We start from the raw sequence: 16,225 nt of genomic DNA, 5'->3' as shown, positions 1-16,225 counted from the left end.
TAGAAAAAATGAAAGATTTTCCTCCTACTGTATAATTTCCCATGACTGTATGTGTAAGTTGGCACTTACTTGAATCTCCCTCCATGAATGAAACACTCTACTAAGTAGAACTTCAAAACTTCACAACCCTACTCAATCCATTTTACTCATCTTTTTCCCCGATTTGGAGCCCCAGGGACCTCTCCATGACACTGTTTTCCATTTCTATAATACAGAACTGATAAATCAATTCCAAATACTTTAAAACAGAAATGGAGTTGGATCTAGTAATAGCTATAATTTTATTTCATTGCAAATAACTAGAAAAATAGATTACAAGCCAAATATTCAAGTGAGAGGTGTCACAGTGTAATGCTGCAGCAATACAATGTTATTAGGCACTGGGAAATTGGTCAGTAAACACTTTAGAATATAGTGCCATGTGGAAAGTTACTGTAGGAAAAGCCATTTGAGTCTGTGAATATATCTGTACACAAGAAGGAGCCTGGCTTTAGGCAATGAAGGAATGGACCTTCTCTAAGCGATCTATCTTTCCGTGCTGGGCCTTTTCTATATTCATTTGTTTGTTGATGAGTTTAAAGTGATGTGAAGAGAAGCAGCAATTTATTTTCATATGAAACTAAATGGACTATCAATCAAAGTCACAAATGAGTAGCTGAATAACCACAGTTTCCTCAGGCATCATTTTTGCATTATTATCCAGATTATTTAGCAGTTACTGTAGAAAATGTTCTCTTGTAGCCAATATAAAAAAAGGGAAACACATATTTATCTTTCGTATAAGAAAACATGATGTCTAATAAGGATGGTTTTTATAGATTAAGGATAGTGAGCTCATGGGACAATTACGTGAATAACATCCCAGCAAGCTTATTTGGGCATTAAACAGGCTGTCATTATATATTACAGTCTGGTGTGATCGTCTCACACCTGGGCTGTCACCAGTAATAAATTGCTGACACAGAGTATGATGGAAATGCTGTTTTCGAAAATGCTAAATCATGAGGAGGTAAATTAGACTTGTTTAATCCCCAAATTTAAAACGGCAACAATGTTAAAAGCAAAACATGCCATGTTTTGCATATTATGTGATCGCAATTTTAAATTTACCCCTAAGTTTTTTCTAATTTACAGGTAGCAAGTTACTGGAAAACCTGGTGGTGGCAGGCACGCTGATTACCTCACTTGTGAGCATAGGCGTGCGCAGCATATTTTATTAGGAGGTGCACCATCGGAGGGGTGTGTCTAGCACCGCCTTTTGGGCGTGTCTAGCACCATCTATTGATGGGCCAATGCAATATAAAATATCCACCCTTGTACTAATCTTAATAAAGCAGATACATTGTCAGATGTTGTGGTGTGCACCAAACAAGCACCCCTGATGGCACTCACTGCAATTACACTGCTCCTCCTCAGCCTGGTCTGGCTCCCCCGCTCTTTCCCCTGCAAGCTGCAGCAGCTTACTTAAAAGTCAGTCACTCACTGACACTGACAGTCGCAGACTAGTACTGCTGCTGCTGGAAAAACGAGTGACGTGTGTCAATGCTGCTGCCGGCTGCCTGCCAGTATTGAATTTGTCTTCCTAAGAGGAACGCTTGCTGTATGCTGCTCCTCATCAGTGGCTGGCGTTGGCATAGCATAGAAGGATAGAGGTGGGCGTGTGGCAGGTGTGACGGGTGGTCATGCGAGCAGCATGATGTAATCACATCACATTGTTTTTGTACATGGAGGTGAAGCCAGGAGTTTGAAACCCAGTGGCACCCTTGATTAACCCAGGCGTCCAGTCAGTAATGCAGTCCTGACATGGTGCAGCGCATAGGGGACAGTGATCAGCATGCTCGGTGATCTCTACATCAGGCATGTGAGATCAGGGTGCCGGACATTAGGGGGTGCCTGTGCGCACCAGGCACCCCCCCTGCGCACACCTATGCTTGTGAGTCACAGGCAACCTAGCAGCAGGAGAGCAGCGGAGATCCAGATAGGATTTTCCCAGCTACAAGTACTTATCAGTATCAAATAGCAGGTGGCATGCAAGCTGCTGTTAGATATATAGGCCACATTAGATATAATAATGCTTCATCTTTTTACATTTTAAAGGAAAAGCAATTTGCAAATGTATTTTATGTACTGCAGGATATGTGCGGCTGCTATATACTATAACGAGGAAAATTGTTTAAAAGGAAACCGTAAACAATACATCTCTGACATCATATATTTGGGCTTCACAGAGCTTGATAAAAGGCTGTTACACTGATATCCAGAGGCGTAGCTAGGGTTTTCGGAGCCCAGGGCAAGATGGAAAATGGCGTGCCCCCCCCCCAAAAAAAAAAAAAAAAAAACCACCAAAAGAAGCATGTGCGCGTGCGTAGAAAAATGGGCATGGCCACACACCAGAAGGGGTGTGACCATGCACCAGAAGGGGTGTGGCTACTGAAAATGGCCCACAGTGCCAGTTACATTGCCCCACGGTGCCAGATACAATGCCCCACAGTGCCGGATACATGCCCCACAGTGCCAAATACATTGCCCCACAGTGCCAGATACATTGCCCCACAGTGCCAGATACATTGCCCCACAGTGCCAGAAACATGCCTCACAGTGCCAGATACATTGCCCCACAGTGCCAGATACATGCCCCACAGTGCCAGTTACATTGCCCCACAGTGCCAGATACATGCCCCACAGTGCCAGTTACATTGCCCCACAGTGCCAGTTACATTGCTCCACAGTGCCAGTTACATGCCCCACAGCGCCAGATACGTGCCCCACAGTGCCAGTTACATTGCCCCACAATGCCAGATACATGCCCCACAGTGCCAGTTACATTGCCCCACAGTGCCAGTTACATTGCTCCACAGTGCCAGTTACATGCCCCACAGCGCCAGATACATGCCCCACAGTGCCAGTTACATTGCCCCACTCATTGCCAGATACATGCCCCACTCATTGCCAGATACATGCCCCACTGTGCCAGATACATGCCCACTGTGTCAGTTACATGCCCCACTCAGTGCCAGATACATGCCCCACTCAGTGCCAGTTACATGCCCCACTCAGTGCCAGTTACATGCCCCACTTGGTGCCAATTACATGCCCCACTCAGTGCCAGATACATGCCCCACTGTGCCGCCCCCCCCCCCCCCCCCGGTCACTCACCGCTTGTTGATATGTGAGGGGAGGATAGCGCAGCGCCTCTCCTTCCCCTCACCGCTCCAGGTCTCCGGCGGCTGTGTGGCGCCGGACGCTAGCCAATCAGAGCTCGCGGACCTGCAGCCAATCAGGAGCCGGTCCGCAAGCTCTGATTGGCTAACGCCGCCGGAGACCGGACACACGCTAGTGCTGGCAGCGGCGGTGAGGGGAGGGAGAGACGCTGCGCTCTCCTCCCCTCACATTTCGGCGTGACGGGGGCGAGTGGGGCATGATGCCCTCTCCTGGGCCTGCCAAGGCACCCAGGGCACGTGCCCCACTCGCCCTACCCTTTTACGCCTCTGCTGATATCCTTTATGCGACAATACACAATTTGGTGTTTTATTGCTGCTTTTGTAGTGCCAAACTGAAATCTAAATTGCAGTGTAAAAATAAAACAGGCAGTATTTACCCTGCACAGAAACAAAATAACCCACCCAAATCTAACTCTCTCTGCAAATGTTATATCTGCCGCACCTGCAGTGCATATGGGGGGGTCATTCCGACCCGATCGCACGCTACAGTTTTTTGCAGCCATGCGATTGGGTCTCAACAGCGCATGCACACAACGAAATGAACGGAGAAAGCGTTCGCAGCGGCGAACGCAAGAAGATTGACAGGAAGAGGCCGGCTGGGGGTGTCAACTCACGGTTTTGAAGGAGTGTCCGGCCGAACGCAGGCGTGCCCGGCCATTTCTAGGGAGGGAACCTGACGTCACCTCCAGGCCGGATCGTCGCCGAGGCTTAGTAAGTCCTTAGCTGTGCAGATACTGCACAAACTTTTGTTTGTGCAGCTCTCTGCACAAGCGATCGCTTCCCTGCACAGCGAATCCCCCCTCTCCTGTAGGCGGCGATTACCTGGTCGCAGCAGTGTAAAAATCCGCCTGCGTGCGACCAGGTCGGAATGAGGGCCCTGGTTTTGACCAACTGCTAACAAATTTGCTGCTGCGATCAACTCTGAATTAGGCCCTAAAACCTCAGGATTTGGAACACGGTTCAAAGCTGGGTAAGACCCAGATCACACAGACAGACCCTGTTCACACTGAGGCTATGAACCGGGTTATGTGCACAGTAATACCTGCTATCCACCGACTAGAATGAAGGAGGAGTTTTAGGGTGGGTCAAGTACAGAAGAGTGTGTCTGTGCAATTGCAAAGACATGCAAACTGGGATAAGGAAGTATATACAGTAGTGATGATGAGCACCGGAAATTTTTCGGGTTTTGTGTTTTGGTTTTGGGTTCGGTTCCGCAGCCGTGTTTTGGGTTCGAACGCGTTTTGGCAAAACCTCACCGAATTTTTTTTGTCGGATTCGGGTGTGTTTTGGATTCGGGTGTTTTTTTCAAAAAACCCCTAAAAAACAGCTTAAATCATAGAATTTGGGGGTCATTTTGATCCCAAAGTATTATTAACCTCAATAACCATAATTTCCACTCATTTTCAGTCTATTCTGAACACCTCACACCTCACAATATTATTTTTAGTCCTAAAATTTGCACCGAGGTCGCTGGATGGCTAAGCTAAGCGACCCAAGTGGCCGACACAAACACCTGGCCCATCTAGGAGTGGCACTGCAGTGTCACGCAGGGTGGCCCTTCCAAAAAACACTCCCCAAACAGCACATGACGCAAAGAAAAAAAGAGGCGCAATGAGGTAGCTGTGTGAGTAAGCTAAGCGACCCTAGTGGCCGACACAAACACCTGGCCCATCTAGGAGTGGCACTGCAGTGTCACGCAGGATGGCCCTTCCAAAAAACACTCCCCAAACAGCACATGACGCAAAGAAAAAAAGAGGCGCAATGAGGTAGCTGTGTGAGTAAGCTAAGCGACCCTAGTGGCCGACACAAGCACCTGGCCCATCTAGGAGTGGCACTGCAGTGTCACGCAGGATGGCCCTTCCAAAAAACACTCCCCAAACAGCACATGACGCAAAGAAAAAAAGAGGCGCAATGAGGTAGCTGTGTGAGTAAGCTAAGCGACCCTAGTGGCCGACACAAACACCTGGCCCATCTAGGAGTGGCACTGCAGTGTCACGCAGGATGGCCCTTCCAAAAAACACTCCCCAAACAGCACATGACGCAAAGAAAAAAAGAGGCGCAATGAGGTAGCTGTGTGAGTAAGCTAAGCGACCCTAGTGGCCGACACAAACACCTAGCCCATCTAGGAGTGGCACTGCAGTGTCACGCAGGATGGCCCTTCCAAAAAACACTCCCCAAACAGCACATGACGCAAAGAAAAAAAGAGGCGCAATGAGGTAGCTGTGTGAGTAAGCTAAGCGACCCTAGTGGCCGACACAAACACCTGGCCCATCTAGGAGTGGCACTGCAGTGTCACGCAGGATGGCCCTTCCAAAAAACACTCCCCAAACAGCACATGACGCAAAGAAAAAAAGAGGCGCAATGAGGTAGCTGTGTGAGTAAGCTAAGCGACCCTAGTGGCCGACACAAACACCTGGCCCATCTAGGAGTGGCACTGCAGTGTCATGCAGGATGGCCCTTCCAAAAAACACTCCCCAAACAGCACATGACGCAAAGAAAAAAAGAGGCGCAATGAGGTAGCTGTGTGAGTAAGCTAAGCGACCCTAGTGGCCGACACAAACACCTGGCCCATCTAGGAGTGGCACTGCAGTGTCACGCAGGATGGCCCTTCCAAAAAACACCCCCCAAACAGCACATGACGCAAAGAAAAATGAAAGAAAAAAGAGGTGCAAGATGGAATTGTCCTTGGGCCCTCCCACCCACCCTTATGTTGTATAAACAGGACATGCACACTTTAACCAACCCATCATTTCAGTGACAGGGTCTGCCACACGACTGTGACTGAAATGACGGGTTGGTTTGGACCCCCACCAAAAAAGAAGCAATTAATCTCTCCTTGCACAAACTGGCTCTACAGAGGCAAGATGTCCACCTCATCATCATCCTCCGATATATCACCGTGTACATCCCCCTCCTCACAGATTATCAATTCGTCCCCACTGGAATCCACCATCTCAGCTCCCTGTGTACTTTGTGGAGGCAATTGCTGCTGGTCAATGTCTCCATGGAGGAATTGATTATAATTCATTTTAATGAACATCATCTTCTCCACATTTTCTGGATGTAACCTCGTACGCCGATTGCTGACAAGGTGAGCGGCGGCACTAAACACTCTTTCGGAGTACACACTTGTGGGAGGGCAACTTAGGTAGAATAAAGCCAGTTTGTGCAAGGGCCTCCAAATTGCCTCTTTTTCCTGCCAGTATAAGTACGGACTGTCTGACGTGCCTACTTGGATGCGGTCACTCATATAATCCTCCACCATTCTTTCAATGGGGAGAGAATCATATGCAGTGACAGTAGACGACATGTCCGTAATCGTTGTCAGGTCCTTCAGTCCGGACCAGATGTCAGCATCAGCAGTCGCTCCAGACTGCCCTGCATCACCGCCAGCGGGTGGGCTCGGAATTCTGAGCCTTTTCCTCGCACCCCCAGTTGCGGGAGAATGTGAAGGAGGAGATGTTGACAGGTCGCGTTCCGCTTGACTTGACAATTTTGTCACCAGCAGTTCTTTGAACCCCAGCAGACTTGTGTCTGCCGGAAAGAGAGATCCAAGGTAGGTTTTAAATCTAGGATCGAGCACGGTGGCCAAAATGTAGTGCTCTGATTTCAACAGATTGACCACCCGTGAATCCTTGTTAAGCGAATTAAGGGCTCCATCCACAAGTCCCACATGCCTAGCGGAATCGCTCTGTGTTAGCTCCTCCTTCAATGTCTCCAGCTTCTTCTGCAAAAGCCTGATGAGGGGAATGACCTGACTCAGGCTGGCAGTGTCTGAACTGACTTCACGTGTGGCAAGTTTAAAAGGTTGCAGAACCTTGCACAACGTTGAAATCATTCTCCACTGCGCTTGAGACAGGTGCATTCCACCTCCTATATCGTGCTCAGTTGTATAGGCTTGAATGGCCTTTTGCTGCTCCTCCAACCTCTGAAGCATATAGAGGGTTGAATTCCACCTCGTTACCACTTCTTGCTTCAGATGAAGGCAGGGCAGGTTCAGGCGTTTTTGGTGGTGCTCCAGTCTTCTGTACGTGGTGCCTGTACGCCTAAAGTGTCCCGCAATTCTTCTGGCCATCGACAGCATCTCTTGCACGCCCCTCTTGTTTTTTAAATAATTCTGCACCACCAAATTCAAGGTATGTGCAAAACATGGGACGTGCTGGAATTTGCCCATATTTAATGCACACACAATATTGCTGGCGTTGTCCGATGCCACAAATCCACAGGAGAGTCCAATTGGGGTAAGCCATTCTGCGATGATCTTCCTCAGTTGCCGTAAGAGGTTTTTAGCTGTGTGCGTATTCTGGAAAGCGGTGATACAAAGCGTAGCCTGCCTAGGAAAGAGTTGGCGTTTGCGAGATGCTGCTACTGGTGCCGCCGCTGCTGTTCTTGCGGCGGGAGTCCATACATCTACCCAGTGGGCTGTCACAGTCATATAGTCCTGAGCCTGCCCTGCTCCACTTGTCCACATGTCCGTGGTTAAGTGGACATTGGGTACAACTGCATTTTTTAGGACACTGGTGAGTCTTTTTCTGAGGTCTGTGTACATTTTCGGTATCGCCTGCCTAGAGAAATGGAACCTAGATGGTATTTGGTACCGGGGACACAGTACCTCCAACAAGTCTCTAGTTGGCTCTGCAGTAATGATGGATACCGGAACCACGTTTCTCACCGCCCAGGATGCCAAGGCCTCAGTTATCCACTTTGCAGCAGGATGACTGCTGTGATATTTCATCTTCCTCGCAAAGGACTGTTGGACAGTCAATTGCTTGGTGGAAGTAGTAAAAGTGGTCTTACGAGTACGACTTCCCCTCTGGGATGACCATCGACTCCCAGCAGCAACAACAGCAGCGCCAGCAGCAGTAGGCGTTACACGCAAGGATGCATCGGAGGAATCCCAGGCACGAGAGGACTCGTCAGAATTGCCAGTGACATGGCCTGCAGGACTATTGGCATTCCTGGGGAAGGAGGAAATTGACACTGAGGGAGTTGGTGGGGTGGTTTGCGTGAGCTTGGTTACAAGAGGAAGGGATTTACTGGTCAGTGGACTGCTTCCGCTGTCGCCCAAAGTTTTTGAACTTGTCACTGACTTATGATGAATGCGCTGCAGGTGACGTATAAGGGAGGATGTTCCGAGGTAGTTAACGTCCTTACCCCTACTTATTACAGCTTGACAAAGACAACACACGGCTTGACAAATGTTGTCCGCATTTCTGTTGAAATACTTCCACACCGAAGAGCTGATTTTTTTTTGTATTTTCACCAGGCATGTCAATGGCCCTATTCCTCCCACGGACAACAGGTGTCTCCCCGGGTGCCTGACTTAAACAAACCACCTCACCATCAGAATCCTCCTGGTCAATTTCCTCCCCAGCGCCAGCAACACCCATATCCTCCTCATCCTGGTGTACTTCAACACTGACATCTTCAATCTGACTATCAGGAACTGGACTGCGGGTGCTCCTTCCAGCACTTGCAGGGGGCGTGCAAATGGTGGAAGGCGCATGCTCTTCACGTCCAGTGTTGGGAAGGTCAGGCATCGCAAACGACACAATTGGACTCTCCTTGTGGATTTGTGATTTCGAAGAACGCACAGTTCTTTGCTGTGCTTTTGCCAGCTTGAGTCTTTTCATTTTTCTAGCGAGAGGCTGAGTGCTTCCATCCTCATGTGAAGCTGAACCACTAGCCATGAACATAGGCCAGGGCCTCAGCCGTTCCTTGCCACTCCGTGTGGAAATGGCATATTGGCAAGTTTACGCTTCTCCTCTGACAATTTTATTTTAGATTTTTGAGTCCTTTTTTTACTGATATTTGGTGTTTTGGATTTTACATGCTCTGTACTATGACATTGGGCATCGGCCTTGGCAGACGACGTTGCTGGCATTTCATCGTCTCGGCCATGACTAGTGGCAGCAGCTTCAGCACGAGGTGGAAGTCGATCTTGATCTTTCCCTATTTTTGGAACCTCAACATTTTTGTTCTCCATATTTTAATAGGCACAACTAAAAGGCACCTCAGGTAAACAATGGAGATGGATGGATACTAGTATACTTATGGATGGACGAGCGACTGCCGACACAGAGGTAGCTACAGCCGTGGACTACCGTACTGCGTCTGCTGCTAATATAGACTGGATGATAATGAGATATAAAATATATATATATCACTACTGCAGCCGGACAGGTATATATTATATAATGACGGACCTGCTGGACACTGTCAGCACTGCAGACTCCTAAAGTAAGCTACTAGTATCAAGAAGATAGAAAAAAAAAACACCACAGGTAGGTGGTATACAATCATGGATGGACGAGCGACTGCCGACACAGAGGTAGCTACAGCCGTGGACTACCGTACTGCATCTGCTGCTAATATAGACTGGATGATAATGATATAAAAAATATATATATATATATATCACTACTGCAGCCGGACAGGTATATATTATATAATGACGGACCTGCTGGACACTGTCAGCTCAGCACTGCAGACTCCTAAAGTAAGCTACTAGTATCAAGAAGATAGAAAAAAAAAAACACCACGGGTAGGTGGTATACAATTATGGATGGACGAGCGACTGCCGACACAGAGGTAGCTACAGCCGTGGACTACCGTACTGCATCTGCTGCTAATATAGACTGGATGATAATGAGATATAAAATATATATATATCACTACTGCAGCCGGACAGGTATATATTATATAATGACGGACCTGCTGGACACTGTCAGCTCAGCACTGCAGACTCCTAAAGTAAGCTACTAGTAGTATCAAGAAGATAGAAAAAAAAAACACCACAGGTAGGTGGTATACAATTATGGAAGGACGAGCGACTGCCGACACAGAGGTAGCTACAGCCGTGGACTACCGTACTGCGTCTGCTGCTAATATAGACTGGATGATAATGATATAAAAAAATATATATATATCACTACTGCAGCCGGACAGGTATATATTATATAATGACGGACCTGCTGGACACTGTCAGCTCAGCACTGCAGACTCCTAAAGTAAGCTACTAGTATCAAGAAGATAGAAAAAAAAAAACACCACGGGTAGGTGGTATACAATTATGGATGGACGAGCGACTGCCGACACAGAGGTAGCTACAGCCGTGGACTACCGTACTGCGTCTGCTGCTAATATAGACTGGATGATAATGAGATATAAAATATATATACATCACTACTGCAGCCGGACAGGTATATATTATATAATGACGGACCTGCTGGACACTGTCAGCTCAGCACTGCAGACTCCTAAAGTAAGCTACTAGTATCAAGAAGATGAAAAAAAAAAAAACACCACGGGTAGGTGGTATACAATTATGGATGGACGAGCGACTGCCGACACAGAGGTAGCTACAGCCGTGGACTACCGTACTGCGTCTGCTGCTAATATAGACTGGATGATAATGATATAAAAAAATATATATATATCACTACTGCAGCCGGACAGGTATATATTATATAATGACGGACCTGCTGGACACTGTCAGCTCAGCACTGCAGACTCCTAAAGTAAGCTACTAGTATCAAGAAGATAGAAAAAAAAAACACCACGGGTAGGTGGTATACAATTATGGATGGACGAGCGACTGCCGACACAGAGGTAGCTACAGCCGTGGACTACCGTACTGCGTCTGCTGCAGTGCTAATATAGACTGGATGATAATGATATAAAAAATATATATGGCCCTCATTCCGAGTTGATCGGTGGGTATTTTTCATCGCATCGCAATGAAAATCCGCTTAGTACGCATGCGCAATATTCGCACTGCGACTGCGCCAAGTAATTTAACAATGAAGATAGTATTTTTACTCACGGCTTTTTCATCGCTCCGGCGATCGTAATGTGATTGACAGGAAATGGGTGTTACTGGGCGGAAACACGGCGTTTTATGGGCGTGTGGATGAAAACGCTACCGTTTCCGGAAAAAACGCAGGAGTGGCTGGAGAAACGGAGGAGTGGCTGGGCGAACGCTGGGTGTGTTTGTGACGTCAAACCAGGAACGACAAGCACTGAACTGATCGCACAGGCAGAGTAAGGTTGAAGTTACTCAGAAACTGCAAAGTAGTTTGTAATCGCAATATTGCGAATACATCGGTCACAATTTTAAGAAGCTAAGATACACTCCCAGTAGGCGTAGGCTTAGCGTGTGTAACTCTGCTAAATTCGCCTTGCGACCGATCAACTCGGAATGAGGGCCTTATATCACTACTGCAGCCGGACAGGTATATATTATATAATGACGGACCTGCTGGACACTGTCAGCAGAATGCGTTTATAGAATAAAAACACCACACGACGAGTGTTTAACTTTTTCAGGCAGACAATCACAATATACTGGTGGTCAGTGGTCACTGGTCAGTCACACTGGCAGTGGCACTCTGGCAGCAAAAGTGTGCACTGTTAAAATATGTACTCCTGCTATAACTGCTCCCCAGTCTCCCCCACAATTAAGCTGTGTGAGCAGTGAGCACTCAGCACAGTCAGATATACAGTATTACATAGATAATGCAGCACACTGAGGCTGAGCACAGATATGGTATGTGACTGTGTCACACTGTGTATCGTTTTTTTTCAGGCAGAGAACGGATTAATTAAACTGGTGGTCACTGGTCACACTATCAGCAAGTAGTACTCCTAATATGCTCCCCAAAATTAGTAAATCAAGTGTCTCTACTACTCTCTAGTCTACTCTAAACGGAGAGGACGCCAGCCACGTCCTCTCCCTATCAATCTCAATGCACGTGTGAAAATGGCGGCGACGCGCGGCTCCTTATATAGAATCCGAGTCTCGCGATAGAATCCGAGCCTCGCGAGAATCCGACAGCGGGATGATGACGTTCGGGCGCGCTCGGGTTAACCGAGCAAGGCGGGAAGATCCGAGTCTGCCTCGGACCCGTGTAAAAAGCGTGAAGTTCGGGGGGGTTCGGTTTCCGAGAAACCGAACCCGCTCATCACTAATATACAGTAGGCCTGGCATCCTCTGAGGCTCAAAGCTTTGCTGATCAGTGCCTGAATCCTGGTCTCCACCAGGCATACCCTAAGGTTAACCCTATGGAGACCATGGACCCTGAAGAAGAAAACAGTATTATTGTGGTTGTCAGGGCAGATGCATACAGCAGAAGGTGATGATGACAGTCTCTGGCATTTGTGAACCGTGACTGCGGTTGACTTTTTGTGCAGGCTCCGCTGACACTGGTACATTCTTCATTGCTCGGGCATGCTTTTGTGAGTGTGTTTAAGCTAATTTGTTTTGGCAGTTTCTGTGCATGCAATACAATACGTGGTTTAGCTGTGTCAGCTGTATTCAAGAGTTTTTATACTTTAATTGATAGCTACCAGCAGATGCACATAAAATAAATGCTTTACAATGTAGGTGCTAGTGGGTCATAAATGTCTGTATTGTACAGTATGTCGGTAGCAAACACAACACATATGTTACCATATATAAATGAAACACATCTATGGCTTAGTATATGGGCAGAAACACATTGTTTTTGCACAGTAATTTAAGGCCATTTCATGACCAATGCTGCATCAATCCCTATGTTCTTAGAACAAAACTATTGATAGATTAGCAGAATAAATTTGACCAAATAGTCAACACTAAATCCTCCCGAAGAGGATTTGGGTTTTGCTCCCTGACTGAGTCACCTGGGCTGGAATTGAAGTGGAAATGCTGAAGATATGAATACAACACAGAAATGAAGTGCTGACCGGGTTGGAACCGGGATGATAATACTTCTGAATGAAATGCGGACTGGAGTGCTGACCGGGTTGGAACCAGGATGATGACACTTCTGAATGGGATCTGGACTGAATGGGATCTGGACTGGAGTGCTGACTGGGCTGAAACTGGAATGATGACACTTCTGAATTAGATCCGGACTGGAGTGCTGACCGGGCTGGAACCGGGATGATGACACTTCTGAATGAGATCCGGATTAGTATACCATGGTACCAGACTTGGAACTGCACTGGAATGCAATTCGACCGGCCTTGGAACCGCACTGAAATGCAATGGGACCAGGCTTGGAACCAGACTGAAATGCAATGGGACCAGACTTGGAACCAGACTGGAATACAATGGGACCGGACTTGGAACCGGACTGGAATATAATAGGATCGGACTTGGAACCGATCTGGAATGCAATGGGACTGAAGAGATCAGGTTCAGAGGCAATACCTAAAAACACTGAGGAGCGCAGCTACAAGTCTCACACACTGAGCTGTGAGACATATGGAACTGGCAACCTGAGACCTGTGAAGCAGGAAGCTTTATACCCTCTGGACCTTGTCACCTGACCAGAGGCAAGATGGTGCTGCCCATACTGCCAGTCCGGCGGGAACAGCGACACGAAGGATGCCGCAATGCTCAGCCCGAGCCAGCCACACTCCATGCACCATGCCCCGTAGCCTCCATTGATCCTGGAAGCACCGCCACAGCCACATGTACAGTACACCGCCGGTGCGAACGGACCCGCACCAAGGGCCGGACGGGTAAAAACCGGGGATTACCCCATGAAACACCAGTGGCTGTGACACAGAAATCCTGTAGCCAGACTTAACGGTGCACTGAATTGAATTGCTCCGGGACCTCTTTCCCAGCACTATTAACAGCACGCTAATTTGAATTGACCCCATAGATAGACGATACCCATGTATACGTAACATAACAGCATTTATTTAAACAGAATTAATTAATTGACAATCTTGAGCTAATATACCTGATAAAGTTTTTCTTTTTGATGTTTATTATATTGCTTTAAATAGATATTTTTAATTCTGTTCATAAAACTGTAACTGTTGCACATTTAATGCCTTTACAAATTCTGACATGTTAGAAGCGCCTGAAGCCTGTGTTTGTGCTGAAGGCAAACACCGCAAGACCTGCTTTTATCTCTCCTTTGCCTTTCATATAAAGTAAGTACCTTCATTATTAGCAATATTGCATATATTCATCTTCATTCCACTGTACAACATCATTTATATTCTCCATTGTGAACTGGTGAAAGGCATCCATGTGCCCTCTATGCAGGCAATGACAGTCTAACCCAAAGCTTACTTATTCTAGGATACCATGCTGCTTTTTTTCAGCGAGTGCTCAGTTGTTTGATTTGACCTCTACAACTGTGAGTTTTGCAGTTATTAGGTAAGGGATCTATCTATGTCTTCTATGTGCCACGTATCAGCCTCCGAGGGGGTGATGCAGAGTTGAATTTACTCCAGTTTGTGGAGCGTTTTGTGGGTGTACATGCTCCAAAAACAAGATTAACCAAGTATGGGTCGACAGTAACCATGGCCCTCATTCCGAGTTGATCGGTCGCAAGGCGAATTTAGCAGAGTTACACACGCTAAGCCGCCGCCTACTGGGAGTGAATCTTAGCTTCTTAAAATTGCGACCGATGTATTCGCAATATTGCGATTACTAACTACTTAGCAGTTTCAGAGTAGCTCCAGACTTACTCTGCCTGTGCGATCAGTTCAGTGCTTGTCGGTCCTGGTTGACGTCACAAACACACCCAGCGTTCGCCCAGGCACTCCCACCGTTTCTCCGGCCACTCCTGCGTTTTTTCCGGAAACGGTAGCGTTTTCAGCCACACGCCCCTGAAACGCCGTGTTTCCGCCCAGTAACACCCATTTCCTGTCAATCACATTACGATCGCCGGAGCGAAGAAAAAGCCGTGAGTAAAAATACTTTCTTCATAGTAAAGTTACTTGGCGCAGTCGCAGTGCGAACATTGCGCATGCGTACTAAGCGGATTTTCACTGCGATGCGATGAAAAAGAACGAGCGAACAACTCGGAATGAGGGCCCATGTCCGCATTCGTAATGGCAACACCACAATGCTGACATAATATTGACGTGGCTCAAACTGTTGACAGGCATCAGGTCAGCATCCTCAAATTGTCAAATGGTTCACAATGTTGACATCTGAAATGTGAAATGTCATCATTGTGAGGATGCCGACAGGTTTAGACTGTAGCAGGAGGTAAGGTCTATGCTCCGGGAGAGGTGAAATTTGGGTTAAGCACTAAAGGGGAGGGTTAGGGATTAGGTTTAGGGATAAGGGGAGAACTACTAACGGGAACACCACTCCTCAGTCACCTGTGTCGGAACTGATATTCATGTGACTGCCGGGATCCAGAAGACGACAATGGAGCCTTTTCAGCTGCTGGGACAAGGTAGGACACCACTAAACCACCAGGGAATGTTTGTCAACAGTTCATCATGTTGTCCTTTCATCCATGTAGGCATAAATGCAGACATGGTCACTGTCGGCATGCTGCATGTCAACAGTTTCAACCACGTTGAACATTTGTACCCAACCCAATGAATGCTGTCCACTCACAAAGATGTGTGCAACTCTGCATATGGAAGATACACTTTTAGTTCCCTACACTCATGACCTAATTCAGAGATGGAAGCAGCTGCACAGTCGCTCACAGCGGCTGCGTCCATCTCATCTGCGCACGTGCACTGACTCCAGTGTGCACGCGCAACCTTACACATTGCAGCGCCTCCAAAAAAAGATGGCCACCGACCGCCTGACAGCACAGCCAGGCTGCACTGCCAGGAATCAACCTTAGATCCGATGCCTCCGCAATCTTATTACGGATGCATCGGAGTGCGGCCTCACACATGCTAGGTGGCCTTGCCCTGTGCTGGAAGGCCCCCAGCATGTGCGGAGATGAACGCAGATCAGCCATCTGTGTTCATCTCTGAATAACCCCCTCAATGCGCAACCAATTACGGCCAACTTCACTTCAACTCTACATTGGCCCGTAAATTATCAGCTCAGGAGAAAGCTGACATTTTATTTGCAGACATGATATGGAGCTAAAAGCTAGAGTTGAAGTAAATTTACAGAGAGCAAAAATGTAAAAGAAAGAAAACACTTTTTAAGTATGTGTAAAACTAGAAGGTCTCTGAACAAGTGACATTAACTTGACACATCCTCTCCAGTGTCAAGAGCAGATTGTGTCAAGAATAGA

General features: G+C 47.3%; 1 protein-coding gene across 1 annotated transcript in view; it reads left to right on the top strand.

Annotated features, from left to right (window-relative positions):
* TRPC5 (transient receptor potential cation channel subfamily C member 5) overlaps positions 1-16,225 on the top strand; it is an 829,680-nt gene that overhangs the window by 94,958 nt on the left and 718,497 nt on the right. The gene's annotated exons all lie outside the window — the stretch shown is intronic.

This window comes from Pseudophryne corroboree, chromosome 8 (assembly GCF_028390025.1).
Source record: "Pseudophryne corroboree isolate aPseCor3 chromosome 8, aPseCor3.hap2, whole genome shotgun sequence".
NCBI lineage: Eukaryota > Metazoa > Chordata > Amphibia > Anura > Myobatrachidae > Pseudophryne > Pseudophryne corroboree.
The sequence above is the reverse complement of the archived record's forward strand: the minus strand, read 5'-3'. Positions and strand labels throughout refer to the sequence as shown.